Below are 23,744 nucleotides of genomic sequence, written 5' to 3'. Positions count from 1 at the left end.
ACGTACTGCACAGAGTACCAGTTCTTGAAACCGTTTACCAACCGCCTCGGGAAAGGACTCGTGATATTGCAAAGCAGTTCCAGATATCTCAAAGACTGGTTGTTGAAGTGTTGCGCGATGAAGAACTGCATCCATGTCATTAGACTTTAGCTCAACACCAGCGGCCAGAAGACCACATTCGACGAGTACAGTTTCGTGAATGGCTTTTGCACCAAGTAGAGGACGGCGAACATTTTGTGAATAACGTCATTTGGAGATCCATTAGTCATCGGAACACAACCCACATGTCACCTCTGAGTGGGATGCAATACTTTGCCTGACGCATTAAAAAACGTTCTACTAGGTATCTGGTGACAGATATGGATTCAGCATGCCAGTGCACCGCCACACTTTGGAACGAAATTGGTTGACTATTTAAATGAAGCGTTTCCAGGGAAATGGATTGGTAGTCGGTGTCCAACGCTCTGGCCTCCACGTTCCCCAGACCTTAATCCACTACATTTTTGTTTGTGGAGCCACTTAGAGGAACAAGTTTATAGTGCTCCAAGCACTGACGTTTACGACCGAATGGCTCGCGTGCATGCCACTTCGGCAACGGTGGATGCAGATGTGTTATGTTGAGTAGGGTCCAGCGAAGTATGATCCAGCGAGTGACAATGTGTTTACAAAATAATGCAAGGTGGTTACTTTGAACATCTTCTCTTAAGTGAAAGTTACTTGTACGTGTACGTACCGACTCCGTGAGGATAAGCCAAGAGGTCAAACGTACAGCGTGGAATTATTGTGCATAGCATAATGTGCATTCCAGTATAACCTGCTTGTTGTGTTTTTAGCACCTCAATGGATACAGGCGATGTTACTGTATCAACTATTATTTTCTATTTGCTTTATTTGTGTCATCGACGAAAAAATGTGTTTTCTTAAGTATGTAAGAAGTTCATGTTATATCTTCATGTTTCAATAAAGGTAACAGAATAAAAAGAAGTACACAAGATACCACATTGTGGAGGTGTAAACTGGAAACAATTTAAACACAGTTTAACATGAACGTGACTCGAACATCTACGAGTCTGCGTAATCATTCCCCACGGCATCCCCTCGGCTCACTGAGCTAGTGGGACAGCTCCAGCACAGCGCCGAGTTCGTGCTACCTCTTCTTGGCCACGCTGCACGCAGCCTCGTTTTTTAATCACATTTTTATAGAACTTGTTGACGGGACTAGATTTTGCTAGACACACTTTTGTCTTCAACTGGGATGAGGTCTCGCATGCAAACCGTAAAGTGTGGCATTTTTTCTTCGCCCTGTGTAGTAAATATTCTCCCGGTCCAGCAGTTCTCAGAGTTGCTGCCACTAAATTTTGCATTCTGAGTACCCCACCAAATATGAGTAACTGGAAAAACAACCAAAGCATCACAGTGTCCATACTAACACACCTACCATACCAAAATCCTAGCGGACAAACTGTCACATGCTCACGGTGCACATTTAAAGAACTGGAGTTGACCTTTTCCATAGAGACACTCATGGACGAAAACAGCAGCTGATTAATTAAGTCATCATCATCATCATTTAAGACTGATTATGCCTTTCAGCGTTCAGTCTGGAGCATAGTTCCCCTTATAAAATTCCTCCATGAGCCCCTATTCAGTGCTAACATTGGTGCCTCTTCTGATGTTAAACCTATTACTTCAAAATCATTCTTAACCGAATCCAGGTACCTTCTCCTCGGTCTGCCCCGACTCCTCCTACCCTCTACTGCTGAACCCATGAGTCTCTTGGGTAACCTTGCTTCTCCCATGCGTGTAACATGACCCCACCATCTAAGCCTGTTCACCCTGACTGCTACATCTATAAAGTTCATTCCCAGTTTTTCTTTGATTTCCTCATTGTGGACACCCTCCTGCCATTGTTCCCATCTACTAGTACCTGCAATCATCCTAGCTACTTTCATATCCGTAACCTCAACCTTATTGATAAGGCAGCCTGAATCCACTCAGCTTTCGCTCCCATACAACAAAGCTGGTTGAAAGATTGAACAGTGCACAGATAACTTAGTCTTGGTACTGACTTCCGTCTTGCAGAAGAGAGTAGATCGTAGCTGAGCGTTCACTGCATTAGCTTTGCTACACCTCGCTTCCAGTTCTTTCACTATGTTGCCATCCTGTGAGAATATACATCCTAATTACTTGAAACCGTCCACCTGTTCTAACTTTGTTCCTCCTATTTGGCACTCAATCCGTTTATATCTCTTTCCCATTGACATTACTTAAGTTTTGGAGATGCTAATCTTCATACCATAGTCCTTATATTTCTGATCTAGCTCTGAAATATTACTTTGCAGACTTTCAATCGAGTCTGCCATCACAACTAAGTCATCCGTATATGCGAGACTGCTTATTTTGTGTTCACATATCTTGATCTCACCCAGCCAGTCTACTGTTTTCAACATATGACCCATAAGTAATATGAACAACAGTGGAGACAAGTTGCAACCTTGTCTTACCCCTGAAACTACTCTGAACCATGAACTCAATTTACCGTCAACTCTAACTGCTGCCTGACTATCTATGTAAAGACCTTTAATTGCTTGCAAAAGTTTGCCTCCTATTCCATAATCTCGTAGAACAGACAATAACTTCCTCCTAGAAACCCGGTCATATGCCTTTTCTAGATCTATAAAGTATAGATACAATTCCCTGTTCCACTCGTAACACTTCTCCATTATTTGCCGTTAGCTAAAGATCTGGTTCTGACAACCACTAAGAGGCCTAAACCCACACTGATTTTCATCCAATTGGTCCTCAACTAATACTCGCACTTTCCTTTCAACAATACCTGAGAAGATTTCACCCACAACGCTGATTAAAGAGATATCTCTGTAGTTGTTACAATCTTTTCTGTTTCCATGTTTAAAGATTGGTGTGATTACTGCTTTCGTCCAGTCTGATGGAACCTGTTCCGACTCCCAGGCCATTTCAATAATCCTGTGTAGCCATTTAAGACTTGACATTCCACTGTATTTGATGAGTTCCGACTTAATTTCATCCACCCCAGCCCCTTTATTGCACTGCAATCTATTGACCATTTTCTCCACTTCCTCAAATGTGGTCCTATTTCCATCAGCATTCCTATTCCATTGTACATCGAAATCTGAAACATTACTGATCGTATTTAAGTAAGTAAATCGAGAAAATGCGCATCAACAAAAGTAATAAATACTAGGGAATTTGAAAGCCAATGCGAGTAAACTGTTTACATCTAGTAACGAGTAACCTGTTTACAGCTAGTAATTGCTGCAGCTAACAGTGTGGACCCGTAGTCCATCGATAAAATTTTGGATGTTGTTGAGGATTATTTTCTGAGTATTGTGATATAAGTGACCCATGGTCTCCGGTAGTTCGTTATAGAGTAGTTGCATTTCGTTTGATTTTTTATTCCCATTAATCTTTATACTAAGCTGAAAATACCTGCACAAAAGTGCAAACGTCGACGGTGTGCTCTGTCTCTTGTTTGGAAACGAACTTTTTCCATCCATTCACGGTACGTGCTGCTGACAGCAGTAAGTTCACTTTACCCTTCGCTCTTATGCTGGCATTCAGTAATGCTTGATTCTGTCTCTGATTTCTTTTTACGGCGGTGTTTGTCGTACGCTAACAGTATTCATTGGTTTACTTTTGGAAATGTTGGAAATTTGTGGCAAGTTCCTATGGGACCAAACTGCTGAGGTCATCGGTCCCTAGGCTTACATACTACTTAACCTAACTTTAACACGCACACCCATGCCCCCCTGAAGGAGGCTCGAATCTCCGACGGGGAGAGCCACGCGAACCGTGGCAAGGCACTTCAGATCGCGCGGCTACCCGGCGCGGCATTGGTTTACTGATAGGAGAGTTATCCGATATGCATCACGTGTACAGATTCAATGAATGCAGTGGAAGAGCGACACAGCGACACCATGATATGCAGTAGCGGTAACCACAGAGCAGAAATCAGGCACAGATACGAATCGTGTAAGTCATGTTTATTCAGAGGAACACAAATAATGTTCCGGAAATGAAGAGCCACCAGGTACTTTTCTCAACCGAGGAGATTGTGCTGTGGTCAAAGTACATGAAAAGGTAAGCAGTCACTTAGAGTGAATGAGTGTCAAATTTGTTATGTTGATAGTTTTCTAAAAAACAAGGCCGATTAAACACATTTATTTTAACAGTTGAGGAGTCAGTTTTTAGTCAAGGAGATGTTGTTCGAAAGCTCTTTGTTACTTCTAGAGTACAGTCAAATACATAATTTTAATGTATTGATTGCTTAAGGGTGTAATGTACAGTCTAAGATTAAAAAGACATGCCACGAAGTGATTGTCCGAATGGGACTGTTATCGGTGGATGTCATGTACATGTACAGACTAAAACTCTTTACAATTTCAGAAAAGATTCATGATTTTTTTTTTTCAAGGGAAAGAAATTCACAAACTGAGCAAGTCAATAATGCGTCAATCCACTTGTGGCCCTTATGCAAGCAGTTATTCGGCTTTGAATTGATTGGCAGAGTAGCTGGATGTCCTCGAGAGGGATATCGTGTCAAATTCTGTCCAGTTGGTGCGTTAGCTCGTCAAAATCTCGAACTGGTAGGAGGGCCCTGCCTATTATGCTCCAAGCGTAGTCAGTTTGAGAGCGATCCGGTGACCTTGCTGGCCAAGGTAAGTATTGGTAAGCATGAAGACAAGCAGTGGAAACTCTCGCTGTGTGCGGGCGGGCATTTCCTGGTCGCATTACGTTTCCCGTACCCTTCTCTTCTTATTCACCTTTCAGTGCGACACATTTTTCCCAACCAAGGATGTCTCTACGGAGCCGTTAAGTGTAGAGCACTGCATTTCTGCTGTTCAGGAGACGTTCTTCCTGGAAAATTACGTCTTCAGCGTTCTGGATATGCCTGCCGCACAATGATTTCTTCACCCGAGCACAGAGGATGAAATCACCGGTTGACGTGCCAGGAAAAACCGGGCTGAGCCGTAAGTTGTTCGCCCGAGGCAGCTGGATATGTGACTGTATCCTGTGCAGAATAAAGAGGTGCATTCTCATGGAGCACAAACACCGTCTCGGACAGCTTCAGGCTACTTTTCGTATTGACAACCTCCAGTGAAAGCGTCACGAGTCTGCGATGGTATGCACCTGTGACTGTTTGCCACTTCCGAGCATAATCTGTTACACCACAACGTGGCTGCTCCCACCACCCCCCTCCCGCCCCCACCACAAAAAAGTCAATGTCATCTTGCGCGATTATGGTTGGGTGGCGAATCCATGGATTTCGCTGCTTGCTTTATCTCTTTGTCTCGGGGTCACAGCGATACGCTGAGTACTTGTCCATGTCCACTGGTCGGCTAAAGACGTCATTTGGATCGCCCAGACTGGCTGCGACAGTTTCCCTGCTATCTCGATCCGCGAGCTTCCTGAATGGGTGTCAGCAGAGTTGTAGAACTACCACAGGCCACTGTAGAATGTCGTAAGTAAGCGTAGACTACGGTAGTTTCCCTCGTAGTCTGGTCAGTTAAGACTGTAACCGCGTTACGTGTACATCAGGTGTCTTACATACCTATCGGCCTTACCTCCTTTCGATTGCTTTGCATATGTGATCAGTATCGTACTAGATTCCTCTAGAAACCGGAAGCCGTGAACTGTCTGCAGACGAGTGAGGATGTATAAGGCGCCGCGTAGACGACGAAACATTTTTGTTTCACTCAGCCATCCTCCTCTCTTTTGTTTAAAAATATTGTTTACAGCAAAATTGAGACAGTCAATGCTTAATTCAAGTTTTATTCGAAACTCGTTTTTTGGTAACGTGAAAGAGAGGGATGTTCTAGTAAAAATAATAAAAAATACAAATTTATCATATAGCGCTAGAACGTGGCAGTTTCCTTAAAAAGGTGAAATTTAAAAAAGCTCGCAAAACAAAAACATATCAACCATTGCTGCGATACTTTGTCAAGCTTATATATAACGTGTTTCTATTATTCATAAACAACTTTCGCACATATCAATGGTTCACTATGGGACTATGGGACTTAACAACTGAGGTCATCAGTCCCCTAGGCTTAGAACTACTTAAACCTAACTAACCTAAGGACATCACACACATCCATGCCCGAGACAGGGTTCGAACTTGCGACCGTAGCAGCAGAGTGGTTCCAGACTGAAGCGCCTAGAACCGCTCGGCCACAGCGGCCGGCGCACATATCACTAATAAGAGGAAACTCTTGCCTTTGGTCATGATGATGAATGTACTACTGAATACAAAATAACAACAATAAATTTATAGGTTTTTGATTTTTGTTCGAATATACTGTACTTGCATTAAAAGTAACTTCTTTGGTTACATAAAAATGCAAAAGTTATGCGATCATCTAATTTTTATTACTTATAAAAAAGAAGAGTCTGCTCCCAGTTTCTCACATTGTTGTGACTGACAATTCGCAATTTTTCACAAATACAACTTTTATTTATGTAAGTTTACAAGGTTTGATGACTGAACAACAAAAGAAAGGTAACAATAACGATGGCAGTAAAAGTCTACTAATTGAGGCAAACAAAAGTTCACTTCTAATTTTCCACAAAGGTTCGTGGTAACACACACACACTAGTAAAAGTCCAATTCCGAGACGAAGACGTAATCTTCAGCGGTCGAAGTCCACGAGGTCGGCATCTGGAGTGAATTGAACTTCGGGGCTGGTTCTAGCCCGTAAATAGCTATCTCCAGCCAATCAGGTTTTGTCATAGTGATAATTCCTGCAGGCCGTGGCTCGAGCTCCACCTGCTGGAAGTAGTGCTCGGAATGTCTGTTTCCATTACCTTGTATGTAAACAGCCGGTGCTTACCATGGTGCTTTTGGTACGCCTTGGACATAGGCAACCCCGTACTCTATGGTGTAATATGAGTTGCCACCCCTCAGGGGCTACCTTGGCTCCGGCATAACACACATCATTTACGTTTCTTTCCCTACCAGTGCTTCAAATACTGTCAGTAACCTACCACTTATGTACTAAACCATACTTCTGTTAAGAGCGCATATATAGGTGTGAGCAGCCACGGAGAGCAGCGAGCGGCAACCTTCGTCATGGTCAAGACGTAGTACATGACGTCGAAAACTGGTCCGTAACTGATTTTCACTTTCTCCACTGCCGCATCCTTTCTTGTACACCAATGCTAGGATCTCCAATTCCTTGTGATTCCTGGTGCTTCGCAGAGAGATCGTCTGCCACTACGTTCCTAGTCGTTCAGAATCGAGTCGTCCAGAAAAAACTTTTTCAAATACAGAAATCTCTATAATCTCAGATTGACTATCTTTTCATACTTTGATATCAAATTTCCGTATAGTAGGTTTTGCAACCGTAAGACCGTTTTAGCAGGTTTTGCAACCGTTTTCGTACGCAAAAGCGGTCATATTGCTTTGATGTGTGCTCTAGAACTGTAGTTACGCAAATTTTTAAATATATAATTAAATAAATAGGTGAATAAGTAACTCAATAAATAGCAAAGGGCAAATAAATAACATTTTTTTGCAAAAGCTCATTACTGAAAGTGCCACTTAAATTTACGGAGGTTTTTAAGGAATCGAAGGAAATACTAAAGGAAAGCAAAATAATTATGTTATAAATTTATTGCAGGAAAACACAATGAACAAATAAGAAAAAATATGTTAAAAAGTAGCACAAAAACAAACATGTGACAAAAGAAACATCTCTAATCTAACAGTTAGAAATCGGTCACAATCACTGCCGGTACTAACGTAAAAAAGGTCTAACGAGAGCACCAAAAAATGGCTGAAAAGAAAAGCATACAACATCTCCGTTACTTCCGTGTCCATTAAGGGGCTCCGGAACGCCCTATACTTGCAATGTTAAAATAACGCTTATAAATTACATCTTTCCTCACAAAGTATTTGAGGTAGGAAGTTGAACTTTTTACAGATTATTTATTGGAATATGGGCTACAACTTAACACAGGGATTTTACAAAATTTTAGTTCAGTTATTAAAGATGATTTTTTTTTCAATTGTAATGAAAATTCACAACATTTTTTTGCAATTTTTTATTTATATATTCAGAAATATACAGTTTTTTGGAAAAAGGTTGTGTTAAATTATGCAGAAGGTACTGTGTAACATTTACTGAAAGTTTGAAACAAATATGTTTGGAAGATCCTTAGAAAACATGTAATTAGTATGAGAAAATAAAAGTTTTGGGAATCGAGCGACAACGATTGGATTAACTTTTTAGTGCATTCCAGGTCCATAGGATGGATTATCTTCATCCTCTGCTAACTCCTCCTCCAGCTTCCTCTTGTTCCTCCTCCTGTTTACTCTTGCTTGTATCTCTGGACTCTTTACAGCCCTGTCTGCAGCCCGAAGGCGTTCCTTGTCTAAAGCAAGCATCGCTCGTACCATGTTAGAACCTATCTTCATTGGCATATTTCTAAATACCTTGCACCTTACAATGTTGCCATCATTGAAAGTCGCAACAGCATCATACACACCAAATTGAAATGTTTCTGTTCCAACAAATACAGTCTTGGGGATTCTCGACCATATAACACTATTTACACTTTCATTGGGGTTTTGAGTTTTTCCGTGAATACACTTTTTCAACAGTTCAGGTGCTGCTAAGTCTCTGAAAATAGGTTAGCCACAACACATACTTTATCTCACATCACTAAAATGTACCTGATGAACACGGACGTTAATAATAACACCATTTGACAGCAGTTTAACAGCGCCACAGTGGGTGACGCCCATGTAGAACACATTTCAAAAAAAATTTAAAAATAGTTGTAGTCTTCGGAATTGAATAAATTATATATCTATTAAAAGGTAATAGTCTGCAGATTCAGAAAACGCAAAAAAGTAAAAATTGAACTTTTCATGATTTTGAGCCTTTCCGGAGCCCCTTTAAGTCGAAAGTCTCTGCCTCTCTCTCGTTAGGTACTCCTTCCTGACCTTGAAAGATTTCAACATGATATTTAACTGTTCCCAATTATCTAAATTTGCTAAACGCATCTGGGGCACTATTGAGCACCACCTCTGCGCTCTCAAACAAAGGTCCCACAGTTTACGGGAATTATGTGACCCGCGTTTAGACATCTGGCACCACATACCTCTGGAAACCTATCACGGACTTTTCGAATGTATACCACCTGGAATCATCGCTGTATTGCGCTCGAAGACGGACCAATGCGATATTAAGCAGGCTTTGGCTCATCTGTGTCTTTAGGATTTGAGCATGTCTGTCCTACATCGTACACGAAAAAAAAAACTGGTCGCATATCTCCAGCCGGCCTGGAGACATGAAGCCCATCAAATATATAATCTTCCTGGAAATTCGTAGATCAGAAATAACCACTGACACACGAAGTGTCTAAAACCAATCTCGTACAGAAATTGGAACGAAGGACAATTAAATTTGTTGTTGACCTAACAGTTCAGTATTAAGAAGTACAGGAAATAGGTGAAATAAAAGTGTTCATCTGTATCAAATAAAGTAGCAGACTAACTAGCGAAAATGCATCTAGAGACCGAAGACATATGGAGTTAATAATTCATAGACAGCCAAACTCTTTAAAATCAAACCGAGTGAGGTGGCAGTGATAAGACACTGGATTCGCATTCAGCAGGATGCCGTTTACAGTCTCTATTCGACCATCCAGATCTAGGTTTTTAGTGATTTCTCTAAAATGCTCAATACAAATGATGGAATGGTTCCTTTAAAAAGGACTTTGGCAGTTTCCTTCCATCCTTCCCCAACCCACACTTCTGCTGTATTCTTAATGGCATCGTCGATGACTGGACGCGAGATTCTAATCTTTCTTTCCTTCTGCCTCAAAATCAAACGAGAAACCCTTTCGTGTCAGGGAGAATAAAATATAACCCAAACAATAAGAATTACGAACGCTTTTAGCCGTTTGTGACAGCCATGGTTTGAAAAATCCAGAAAGTGGGCAAAGATAATAGCGTCCATTGTGCGAATGCTTCTCCGTCAGTCATCTTTCCCCGTCCATTTCGATAAAATATACTCACTGGATTCATTTTACCGCCCGTTTGCCGCCTGTTAGTCGGCTACGAAACTTACACCCCGCCCCCTCCCCCATCCTCTTCTGGTGCAAACGATACGAATGTAGCAGGGCTAACATTTTAAAGGAGCTCCTGAATCTTCGTCAATGCCTATCACTTTGCTATCAGAGTTTTTGGAAATCCATCCAGAACTGCATATTATTCTGTAGATAGGGTCATACCAAGGAAATACGCAAAACTTTGACCTGATGAGAGTAGAACCCGCACACTGGCATATCCGCACAAACGAGTTACATAAATAGACAGTTCATGTAAGTAGCAGGGAGATGAGGGTGCTGGTGCAGTTTTGATATCAAATTAATTTCAAATTGTTGTGAAAATTAATTAAATTGATTAATTAATTACCCCCAACCACGCCCATCCCCACCCCCAGACGACATCATGTGTTTACCTCAGCCTGTACGTGAATGCCAGCCCCCTTTCCCTCCCTCCCCCTCCTCCACTTACCCATTGGCAGGCATTTCGAATTTTGGCGGGAATTTCGAATTTTTCCGGGAATTTTCTTTGTCCTAGAGTGTGCAGACGTCCTATCCCCCCTTCACCCCAAATCGGGAATTGGAGGGAAATTAAAAATGGCGGTGACCTTTCTGGGACAAAAACCCTTGTGCTCCTGGATGGAAATCTCAAGTGCACCCCCCAACACATCGAAACTGTGCAGATGCAGGAGAGAGAGAGAGAGAGAGAGAGAGAGAGAGAGAGAGAGAGAGAGAGAGAGATAGATAGAGAGAGAGAGAGTAGGGGCTCTGGAATTACGCCACATCACGAGTGAATTTTGTGACAGGCATGGTAAGAGTAACGAAAGCTTGTGAAGTTTTACAGTTCACGAAGACAGTACGTTTGGCAGCCTCGAATAAATATGAGGAAATGGAATCCTTTTTTAGTATTCAATATGGATGAACCGCAAGCCAAGAGCCATACAGTCCGCTACATACGAAGAACACTTTTTCGCCAATAATCGCTACGTCTGCAAGGGGCAAGGAGTGATAATATTTATGTCGCCGAGACCAGAACGACGCCAGCTCGCGGTTTGGAAGACGTATCCAAACAGCTACTCATTGTACGACGTATTTGCCACAACAATTCTTTAGTGTCGTTCGTACTGTCGACGGGTAAAGTGGTACAGCAGATTTATGATTGATCACGGAAGTAGCTCGCAACTGTAGCGAGAGAGCCTGTCAAGCACATTCTCGTCGAAAACTTCGAAGGAGCGCGTCAGGAGTGGCGAAATGCAATAAAGATGTAGCTCAACTATCGGGAAGGTAGGAGCCTGAGTTACCGACATGCACATGAAATTACTCGCGTTGCAAGTCTATATTTATATCTTCTTTCATATTCTGCAAACCACTGTGAATTTCTTGGCTGAGAGCACTTGCCACTGTACCAGTTGTTAAGGTTTCTTCTCGTTCCATCCACGTATGTATCGCGGGAAAAATGACTGTTTAAACGTCTTTGTGCACGCTGTAGTTCTTCTAATTCTGTCCCCCCGCCCTCCACGGCCACTACGGGAGCGATACGTACGGGGTTGTAGCACAGGGTATTTGTAATTAAACTTTCGCTACTTGAGAGGGCCCCCATGAAAAACGAGTGATCGTAGTACAATGTAATATTGTAGTAACATTTGTAATGACGTGTGGAAGAGAAATGACGAATAAACCATTGAAAGAAATACATTTTCATTTCCATATGACAAGGTAACTTTTGATAATTGCGTATCATGTTTGCGTTCCAGGTTACGAACGTTGCTCAATGTGAGGACCATCTGCATTCACGACAGCCTGGAAGTTTGTACGGATACCATTCCACAGTTGTTCTAGGCACTTTTCGAACGATGGTCCATGGAATGTTCAGCTGTTGTGACATAGTTCGTGCACTGATTGACGATCGCACATTGTGCCCAGAATTCTGTCATCGCCACAGTAACTTCTTGTGGCGCAATTGGCCGTCGGCCTCTCCCATGAGCAATTTCCAAATCGCCAGTTAATTCGAATATCCGAATCATCTTCTTCAACCCTAGTGCGGAAAGAGGACCTCCCCGTACTCCTTTAACGCGTCGATACTCGCGAAGAACAGTAGCATTATTGCTGCTGTTTTGATAAAATGGCTTTACGAGTAAAGCCCTGTTGACGCTTTCGAGACCCATGTTGAGGTCTGCAACTGCGTTGCACACTGGCTCGCCTGTTTCAGCGCTATGTCGCCGTACTAGCACCGGAGCCTAACGGCAAGTCACGACACTAACACTGCTATGGCATCTCGGGGGTGAATGGGGCGCTACGGTGCAGAGGTGGCGGAGTGGCAGGTTGTGGAGGCGAAAGTGCTGGTGAGGGGTGGCTAGGAAAACTCCATTACAAGATACAATAAACTTTATTCGTCTTGGATTACTATGTCGGAGTGCAGTGGCACGCCTGGGTAAGACCTCTGCAGGCGCGTTGTCCACGGGCGATGCCGATGATGTGCGAAAGCCGCGCCAGAGTGATGGCCGATTGACATCCGCGTCCTGCTTTGTTGATACTGTTCACCTCACTCAGCAGCGCGTGTCTGACTTAGCACTATACCAGTGCTCGGCAAAGTGATTAGTCAACTGAGTCAAATATCAGTGGTGCAACGATTGAAATTTATTTTGAAAGCCAAATTTTTTGAACTACACTCCTGGAAATGGAAAAAAGAACACATTGACACCGGTGTGTCAGACCCACCATACTTGCTCCGGACACTGCGAGAGGGCTGTACAAGCAATGATCACACGCACGGCACAGCGGACACACCAGGAACCGCGGTGTTGGCCGTCGAATGGCGCTAGCTGCGCAGCATTTGTGCACCGCCGCCGTCAGTGTCAGCCAGTTTGCCGTGGCATACGGAGCTCCATCGCAGTCTTTAACACTGGTAGCATGCCGCGACAACGTGGACGTGAACCGTATGTGCAGTTGACGGACTTTGAGCGAGGGCGTATAGTGGGCATGCGGGAGGCCGGGTGGACGTACCGCCGAATTGCTCAACACGTGGGGCGTGAGGTCTCCACAGTACATCGATGTTGTCGCCAGTGGTCGGCGGAAGGTGCACGTGCCCGTCGACCTGGGACCGGACCGCAGCGACGCACGGATGCACGCCAAGACCGTAGGATCCTACGCAGTGCCGTAGGGGACCGCACCGCCACTTCCCAGCAAATTAGGGACACTGTTGCTCCTGGGGTATCGGCGAGGACCATTCGCAACCGTCTCCATGAAGCTGGGCTACGGTCCCGCACGCCGTTAGGCCGTCTTCCGCTCACGCCCCAACATCGTGCAGCCCGCCTCCAGTGGTGTCGCGACAGGCGTGAATGGAGGGACGAATGGAGACGTGTCGTCTTCAGCGATGAGAGTCGCTTCTGCCTTGGTGCCAATGATGGTCGTATGCGTGTTTGGCGCCGTGCAGGTGAGCGCCACAATCAGGACTGCATACGACCGAGGCACACAGGGCCAACACCTGGCATCATGGTGTGGGGAGCGATCTCCTACACTGGCCGTACACCACTGGTGATCGTCGAGGGGACACTGAATAGTGCACGGTACATCCAAACCGTCATCGAACCCATCGTTCTACCATTCCTAGACCGGCAAGGGAACTTGCTGTTCCGACAGGACAATGCACGTCCGCATGTATCCCGTGCCACCCAACATGCTCTAGAAGGTGTAAGTCAACTACCCTGGCCAGCAAGATCTCCGGATCTGTCCCCCATTGAGCATGTTTGGGACTGGATGAAACGTCGTCTCACGCGGTCTGCACGTCCAGCACGAACGCTGGTCCAACTGAGGCGCCAGGTGGAAATGGCATGGCAAGCCGTTCCACAGGAATACATCCAGCATCTCTACGATCGTCTCCATGGGAGAATAGCAGCCTGCATTGCTGCGAAAGGTGGATATACACTGTACTAGTGCCGACATTGTGCATGCTCTGTTGCCTGTGTCTATGTGCCTGTGGTTCTGTCAGTGTGATCATGTGATGTATCTGACCCCAGGAATGTGTCAATAAAGTTTCCCCTTCCTGGGACAATGAATTCACGGTGTTCTTATTTTAATTTCCAGGAGTGTAGGTGCGAGTCGCAGCGAGTTCTCGGGGTCTGAGTCCCACGAAACAATGGGAATTTCATCTCACTCACGTCTACCGTCATTTCTTCCAAACAAATTCGAACAAGCCGAAAACAAACTTATGTGCATACGTGCCCGCCCGCACTCGGTGTTCTATGAGAGAGCCATACTGAAGGAACCAAAGAGACACAAGCGGCTCACGAACCGCCATTTGCCGATCACTGCACTATATGGTCCTGAGTGAGCAGTGCCAGGGACGCGTTCGTCCTCCAGATTCCCGTAGGCGGCCACAGCTACTGGGTTAGGAGCTCGCCCTGGTGTGGAGAGGAGGTGGTGGCAGTGCTGCCCTAATTGCGAACAGCTGCTCTCCAAGGCAGAAGCTCGGTGCTGATGTGACCCTTGAGGGATGACCCCCCATTGTCGGCTAAGTGGCCTTACAAGGGAAATTCCCCATCACCTCAGATTTAGTGGTAAGATGGCCTAGCGGATAGCCCGTCCAAAACTGAACACAGACCAAGCATGAAATCAGCAAGGACGTGTACTGATGTGTGAAAAGAAGCAAAATAACAACAGTGAACGGTCCACGTTAACAAGTGCAACATCGAACGCAGCAGTGAAAGTACGGCGTCGTGTTGCGTGGTCACGGTGTTGGACTGTTAAGTGGTCGACATGCGTTCAAAACTCACTCGTGCTATTTATCTTAATTTCATTTTTTTCTCACGAAGTTATGAACTGTTCGTCTACTCACTGAAATGTTTGTTCTCTTTCTGCAGCCTTGGCAGTTGAAACACTATAGGTATATTGGTTATAATATATGAGTCGTGTTGTAAGAATACATTACCGTCGCAAGTAGATGTGATGATTAGTGAGAGCAGGCAATATAGGACATAGACGTCACACAGAAATGAAGACAACGAATAAACGGGTGTGAACTAAGCTACAACAAAATAATTTAAGAATCGAAACATCCAAAATGGAACGCAACTTCAAACATGTTAAAAACATATGTTTTGACAAATCACTATGAAACTGTTGCGTTTATTTGTTGCAGATAATGTGACAAACTATTATGTTTTCATCGTTTGCTGGGGAGTGATTACATTCACTTTCATACGAACACCTAAATCGGGCAGGAGTCATATCTCACTCACTCACCAGGTGTCGCTCGATAAGAGATTCCTATCATATGACACTACGTACCGTTACCAATGCCGTGTATGACACGCCAGACGTGTTTTCCGGTGGAGCATTCGGTTGACTGTCGCCTCGTCATCAAACGTTCGCGTTTCCCATTTGAAAGCCACTTCTTTTCGACTGCTAACACAGGAGTTGTGCACAATCAACTTTCATTATAGGTCCCTTCCCTACACCTCGTTGTTCGCTGTTGCAAACGGACGTTACACCACGAAACAGACACAAATTTGAATAGAGAGGACAGAAAAAAAAAAGAAGCTGGGGACGAGGGAGCTTCGAACACGGGTCTCCGGTTCTGCAGTCCAACACCGTGACCACTTAACAACGAGGCCGTGGCCCAGCCATACTTCTCTATGTTGCACTTCTTGTGACTCTACCGTTAACGGTTTCTATTTTGCTATTTTTTTTTCTCAGTTAAATTCACCTTCTTCCTTCTTTTCATGCTTGATCCGTGTTCATTTCTGACGGGCAGTCAACTGAGTCCTCTTACCACTAAACCTGAGGGGGGGGGGGGGGGGGGGGTGCAATGGGAAGTTTCTCTCGTTAGAGTTGTGAGCCTGTCTGGTGCAGAAGGTTGTCAAGACCGGTGTCGGCTGCTGGTTGGCTCATGGCGCGCTGGAAACCGACGCGCTCCCGATGACATGAAGTGTGCTGCAGACTGTGCATAACTTCTAGAATCAGAGGGTATGTATAGCAATTAGTAGCACGCTTGCTGTGAACTTACATTGATTCCAGGCACCTACAGATGTCCCAAACTTGTGGAATTATACTACTACAGGCTGGTCTGTAGCTGCAAAGCCGTTCTGCAGTTTCACCACAATTGTGCGGTGTATCCCGGCCGCTTCGCAGTATAGAAACAGGCTCGCTTGTGAAATTGCGTATCAGAAGGCCCTGTGCCCACTGCTTGCATCACAAACTGCTGCCATGGTGCTGCTTCAGTTTTGTAAATCCCATAATTTAGCGACGGCGTTACAGTACTAACAAAGGAAATTCCGCAGCGGACTGTCTGAACATCACTCCTATAAAGGTGGGAACCCGTACGATAAATAGTTTTACAACTACACTCACTCAAATGGCGAAAGTATAATTACAGTCATGCTGTGTATTCCTTTAAAGTATTAAAGTTGGATCTAGGATCTTTGTAAGTTCTGTCTTCAAGTTTCTGGCAGTTCTTTCAGTATCTCCTTGATACTAGTAGTAGGGAAAACTTCGATTCAGTGCATTTTGTTAGTGAGGGTTGCCTAAATCAGGGGCAATTATGCAATCAGGGGCAAACCTACTATTCTCCTTTGACTGACGGGTAATGATCCCCAGGGGATAATCTACCCTTTTCATATACAGGTCATTAACCTATTGTACCCCCACACCTCCCCTCCCCCTCGCCACCAACTCCTCAGGAAACCTCCAGCCCATCCCCTCCTGCTCGCTGATACAGGTACACTTCAAAGTCTGAGTTATTCGAATAGCCTCCTCCTACTCTTATCAATTTGATGGAATACTTACCAAAATTGATCAATTAATTAACCCCTCATCTCTAGTAACCACTCCATCCCCCTCCCCTCTCCTCTCCTCTACATGGAAACTGACAGCTTTGTGGTGGAGAGGAAGGATCCCATGACAGGAAATTCAAGGATATATCGTTTATTTATAAAAAATTGCGGGGCTGGATTTCTCTTGTTCATCAATCTCTGCTTTTTGGGAAGCTGCAGGTCTTGTAAGAAGTAATTAAATCGATCACCTTTCTTTTATTCTGATTGTGCAAGGAATACCATCATGAAACGCCTATCACATGTAATTATACAGCTAAAAAACTTTCGATCGCGAAGCATGCGCCGTCCATTGGGCCGCACAGAACGACACCGCACATGCTGCCAGGAGTCAGGGTGCACTGGCAGTCACCCGCAAAGTGGCAACGTGGTTGTCAGTTGCCCAGCCACGCACAGGTGTCCGTTTGGGTCCCGCAACAGACTGGGTGTGACACTAATCCTCGAACGAAAGTATGAGACAGCAGCATCCCTTTCATACTTGACACCTGACAAATTCCTGTCAAAACATGTGTTTACCTAGCCACCATGGCTGACGCATTGCCTTCGTACCTGTGGGTCCAGAAAGATGTTTGCCTAGCGACTCATTCTTGCAGGTGCAACTAAATTGTTGTCAATGTTGTACTGACAAATCATGTCTTTGTAAACAACGGCCAATTCTCGCTCTGGACGCACTATAGTAATCTGTTGCAAGGCTCTCAGCAACTATTTACGAAAATATCCCAGAATAAATTAGGTTGCAATACCCTTCCCAGAAATCGTAACGTCCTGCTTTCAACTAATGTCTCAAAAACAGTAAACGTTAACTACTGTTCTCACTGCCAAAAGCCATCATCATGTCTATGCATGCATGCAAAAACACAGCTAATCATAAAATCATTCTTCTTGTTTGGAAAGGGAGCACTGTCTAAGCGCAGACGGGAAAATAAGACCAATTACACAAATAGAATTCGAAGCACTGTCCTGCACAAGAGAAAAAAATGATTGGCATTTTCGGTAGCCTACAGCTACTGGTCTGGAGATGTAATAATGCCATAACGGCGGATGAGGGACAGCATCCTTCCACAAATGGATGGCCTGTTTCAACTTGTCTTTGAACACTTGAACAAAGAAGACATCACATTATTCTCAGAACTGTCCTTAGATACCCTTCGCCCATCTTGTTCGAAGCACTCTGTAGAGGTCCCTAGGCCCTGCACAAAGGATGTCTCGTGAACAAATGGAGCATTCTGATTGGATCTTACTGAATTTACCCGACAAACTGCTGCTGCTGGTGTGGGAGCACTGTCCGCCATTTTTTACTGCATACGAGATTTGCAGTGGCAAAACTATTTTGTACAGATCGCCATATTGCACTGACAGTTAAAATCTTCAGAAGTGGTCTACAGATCGTCAAATATGGGAAGGCACTTCCTCAATTACGCTCTCTGCTACTGTCGAGGAAAGCTTGAATATTTCAGTGTGAAGCCGACCTTCAACCCGGCTATATCATCACATACCATATCGATGTAGTAAACACACAATTCGTATCCTGCGCCATACAGAATCATCACTTCCACATCATGCATATACCTACCGACCACCAGACATATATATACCACGAAGACAGATAGCTTAATCAAGTGCATCATATATACTCATGGCAGTAGGTATTTCCCCCGAGGTCAGGCGGTCATCCACCACAACCGACGGTCACCAGTCATCTCCCCTGCACATACAATGGTCCAACGCGTGACCAGAGCACCATCAGGGGACCAAGGTCACTCTCCAAACCGTTGTACAAAGTCTGGGTCGGTTCCGCTCGGCACTAAGGCGTTACTGTTTCTGACCACAACCTGCTTGCTTGCTTTATACACCCGTCTCCAGACTGGGATTTCAAGAACATGTATTTTCACATAGTTTACCAAAATATCATTCCATTTACGCGATATTTCTTGATATCAACCACATAGCAATATCGCTTGCATAGCAGTATCGCTTGCACAGTATAATTCCGAAGATATAAACTGGAAATGATTTCTCTATAAACCCGAAAATTTAGCGACGCGCAGCGATGTGGAATGTGCTGTAAACCATGGAGTACAGGAAACTTACCTCGTTTGCGAAGACCTTTACGTGAAAAAAAAATTGCAGGAAACTGATAATTCCACTAGCAAATACCGATGTCCGTGATATAACAAATTCCAAATCATCCTTATAATTTACAAAGTCAACTAAGGTGTTTCTCATGTCTAGAGAACCAGCAAACGGTCTTCAACCAGTCTTTCACCTGCTAGATGCACACAGCACATACCACAATCGACGTTTATCTCAACCAAATAATGACGGGAAATACGCAGAAGGAATCAACCAGAAATTTACTTGGGAGGGATAAATGCTCCAGCGCAAACACACGTCCGTATTGAATCTTCTCAAATTTCCACGGAGAACACTTGCGATCACGAAGACTGTCCAACACATACTGAGTATTAGTTCGCAATTCAGCCACCTAGAAGGCGACACGGTTAGTTCAGCTTTATTCCTGTACCCCAACCGGCCTTTCCATTCAGATGGCTCCTGCTGTAATCCAGAAATATGCATCGTTCCCGCCACAGGCCACCGCCACCACGCGCTACGTACCCCTAGAAAGAATCGTCATAGAAACCGGCCACATATATATTTGATCGCTGTACTTACAATTAAATATTACCTCATCTGCCATTGTAGCATTAGGACATCTCCAGACCAGCAGCTGTAGGATATTGAAAATTCCAGTCATTGTTTTTCTCTTCTGTAGGACAGAAAGTGTTAGTGCAACGTGGTGTAAAATATTTTCTTATTTCAAATTTACTTTAGAAATAAGCAAATATTTTACACCACGTTTCACTAACACTTTCTTTGTCTCCTTCTTCACTTTTTATGAAGTTCTGTGCACATGAAAAACATGATTCATTTGGTGGAGTTTTGTCTGGCAAATCCTGGGTCAAATGCTGCTGTGGAACGTGTGTTTTCGTTAGTGAACTCTTTGTGGTCAGATGAAAAAAACAGAATGAAAGTTGAAACAGTGAGGGCCTTGCTCATGGTGTATCGTGTACTGACTTTTATGACACAATTTCAAACGAAAATGCACTTCTTGATAAAGTACATAAAAGTGAAAAGTACGGTGATAGTGCGGCAGAATAATTGTAAAAAGTGATTTGGGATCATCTGAGTGCACGTTGTAAAGGTAAACTTGTATGTGTATTAAATTTAGTCAATACAATATTTATGTCCCGTTTTTTTCTTCATTGCCCCAGGTTTTTCTCTAATTTATTTTAAATGTCCCCTTTTTCAATGAAAATGAAATGGACACCCTAATCTAGGGGTGTCTAAAGCAGAGTAATGAATAAATTTATGGAAAAAGTTAATTAATCCCAGAAAGCTGCGTAGTTGTTTCTTCGTCGTTGGAACAGTAATGTCACGTAAAGCTTGAAGTTTTTTCGGGTCAGGCACAATGCCTTCTGCTGAAATTACATGTCCAAGAAATTTTATGGAAGTTTTGCCAAAGTGCGATTTGCTAAGATTAACTGTGAGTCCTTGTGCACGAAAAGTTTGCAACAGTTGTTCCAGAATCAAATTGTGTTCAGACCAGTTAGCTTCTGCGATAAGGATGTCGTCTACATATGTTGTGATTCTGTCTTTCAGCTCTGTCCGAAGTATACTATTCAAACCGCGAATAAACGCTGCTGAAGAAATAAACCGAACGGTAATTTGCAAAATTGATAACAGTCACCAAAACAGAGAAATGCTGTGTACTTTCTGCAGCTCGGATGGAGCTGAATTTGCCAAAATCCCGATTTTAAATCTAATGTGGAATAAATAGCAGTACCATGAAATTTCTGTAAAAGTTCTTCTAGTGTCTGTGGGCGATCTGTTTCACTGATAATAATTTCGTTGACATGACGCGAATAAAGTACGAGGCGAAGTGATCCATCCTTTTTCTTAACGATATGGAGCGGGTTTATGTACGGAGTAACAGCCGGTTCAATAATTCCTTGGTCTAGCATAGCCTTGTAATTCTTTCTTAACTTGTTCTCTGTGGATATAAGGAATAGGATAATGTTTTGCTTTAGATATGTCATGCTGTTTAACTTGAAATTCATACATAAAACCGGACATAGTACCAGAGATGTTGTCAAAAAATTGGAGCCTGCTGTAAAAGAATTTTGCGTAGCTGAGTACGTTCGTAATCTGTATTTGCACTGCTCTGTTTTACCTTCTCAGAAATAATTTGCATAACGTCATAGTCGGCTTCGTCTGGTGTATTGTAGTTGTGTACATACGTATCTGTGAACAATGTGGAATGACAGTCTATGTTACGTGATGTAGAAATGACGCCTGTTCGATTAATTGCTTGTTCTTCTGCAAATAAAGCCTGCTGAAATTCTAATGCCAGTTGTACCTTTTCATCCTTTAACATTAAATAGGAATTTTGAAAGTCAATAATTGCGTTAAGCTGTACCAAAAAATTCGTACCTAAAATAACGTCTGTTGTCAAAAGGGAACAATCCAAAAATTTGAGTGCAACATATGACCTGCAATACAAAATTATAAGTGTGTCTGTACTTTTACATCTACTCCTTTACCAGATACTGCCCCTTTTACTTTAGTTTTGCCTAATGGTTAAGTGTTCTCTTTGTTGCATTCGTTGAAAGTTTCTTCATTTATAATTGACATAGGTGATCCAGAATCGATTACTGCTGAAAATGTGGATGATCCAATCTTTACTTCAATAACAGGGAGGGAAATGGTTTTCTGAATAACTGGTTTTTCATGTAAAAGTGTGTCTCTGATGTCGTCAAAAGTAATAACATTTTCGTGAACAATATTCTTTGTATCAAAACTATTGCTTACGTTGCTGGAAGACCTGTGCAGTATCTAGTCAAATTCTATCTGACGTGCTGTTATTTGCAGGAGGATACTGTGGCATTTCCACTATTTGTACTGTTCTGTTACTTCGTCCTGACGTATTATGTTCAGGATGACATCGACTGCCTGGATAATTCATGATAATCTGTTGTTTTGGATGACTGCTGATAAGACCTACTGTTATTAACTATACGCTGAAAACTGTACTCGTTACTTTTACGTCTGTCATGATAGTCATTACTGTATGGCGCGTTGCGATAGGAGTTGAAATGATGCGTCTTCTGTACGTAGTGATTTCCTTGTTGTTGTGCGTCACTATTTGGTGGAGCCGACGCTATACGAGTAGGCGGCGAAACATTAAAGCTTGGTTGACCTTGCAAACCACATTGTTGTTTGGGTATGCTAACCGGCTGGTTTTGTTGTTGTTGTGGGGAAAAACCTCTATTGTTACCAAAATGTGTTTACTGATGCTGATAATTTTGATGATAATGATAATTAAATTTTTGTCTGTTATTAAAGTTCTGGTAGTTGTCATTCCTGGAGCGTCTATCACCTTTGCTATTAAAATAGCGTGGCTGATCGTAATTACTGTTTGTTTGTTGGCCTTGGGTATGATGTGAAAAATTTTTGTTTATGAAGGAATAGTCTGATTGCTGAACTTCCAAAAGCTGTAACAGCTCTCCAAATGCCCAAATATTTTCTTTCTGTTATCCTGTTAAAAGTGATACTCTTAACGATCGTGGTAATTTTGAAATACATAATTGGATAAGTGCTGATTCACTGTATGGTTCACATAAATATTGGTTTTGTTGTACCATGTGCTCAAAAAATTGCGTGACAGTGGGAAAATAGGAGTTCTCACAATTCGGTCTTCTTTAATGGCATCGGGATCCTGTATTAATTCCAATTGTTCAAGTCTGCTGGTCATTGTCTGAAAATCTACTGTATGTGTGTCTGTTTTTGTTTTAAGATCGGAGATTTCATGATGCAATGCGCTGTTCAACTGTTTGATTTCGTCTGATACTGTAGCAATGTTGTTGTCTACGTATGTTTTTGCTTTCGTAAACAACTTACGCTTATCTTCCTGTCTTCTGAACCTTGTTTAGCAACTGCACTAATTTCATCTCTAAGTAATTTCGTAGTGGCTGCATGCGTATTACGTAATTCCTGTGCAACGGATCTAATTTCTCCACTACTATTCCTAACACAAGCCTTAATTTCCTTACGTAATTGTTCTTTAGTATCATGAGATTGCACAGCAACGGCTGTAATCTATTCATTAATCTGTTTAAAGTTCTCATTAATTTGTTTGATCGACCTGTAGTGTTTTTCATTCGACTATTTGAAACTTTCATTAAGTTGTTTGTTCGATTCATTAAGGTTGTCGTGTTTTTCATTCAACTGTTTGAGATTTTCATTAAGTTGTAGCAATACTGCCATAACTTGATCCATGCCAAAATTAGCGACTCCATTTTCTGTGCTGTGTGATGGTGTATATGAATTTATCACGTTTTTTGTAACCATATGGTCATTGTCTGATTCATGAAAAGGTTTGCCAATTGGATGTGCATTGTTAGTCACTACATCGGAATCATATAAATCTGACATATTTTGAGTACATTGTTCACCTTCGTTAGAAACATTTATCTGTTCACTGTGTAAATTTTGCAAATCAGGTGTGTCAAACTGGGCAGCGTTCATTGTATCGGAACGTGGCGCGTCATCAATTGTCGTTAAATTAAGTGTGGAAATAATTGAATTTGTTTGTTCATCATTTGGATTAAAATCATTACTGGTGGTCGGCACGCACTGAATATCTGTAACTGGAGGATTATCATTGTGATACTGCATGTCGTTAGTATTATCAGTCAAATTATTCAAGTCGGCTTTTTCACTCATTGCGCATCGCGATGTACTGCTGGCAGTTTTTCGCGACATTTT

Source organism: Schistocerca cancellata, chromosome 3 (assembly GCF_023864275.1).
Source record: "Schistocerca cancellata isolate TAMUIC-IGC-003103 chromosome 3, iqSchCanc2.1, whole genome shotgun sequence".
NCBI classification, from domain to species: domain Eukaryota; kingdom Metazoa; phylum Arthropoda; class Insecta; order Orthoptera; family Acrididae; genus Schistocerca; species Schistocerca cancellata.
Note: the sequence above shows the minus strand (reverse complement) of the source record.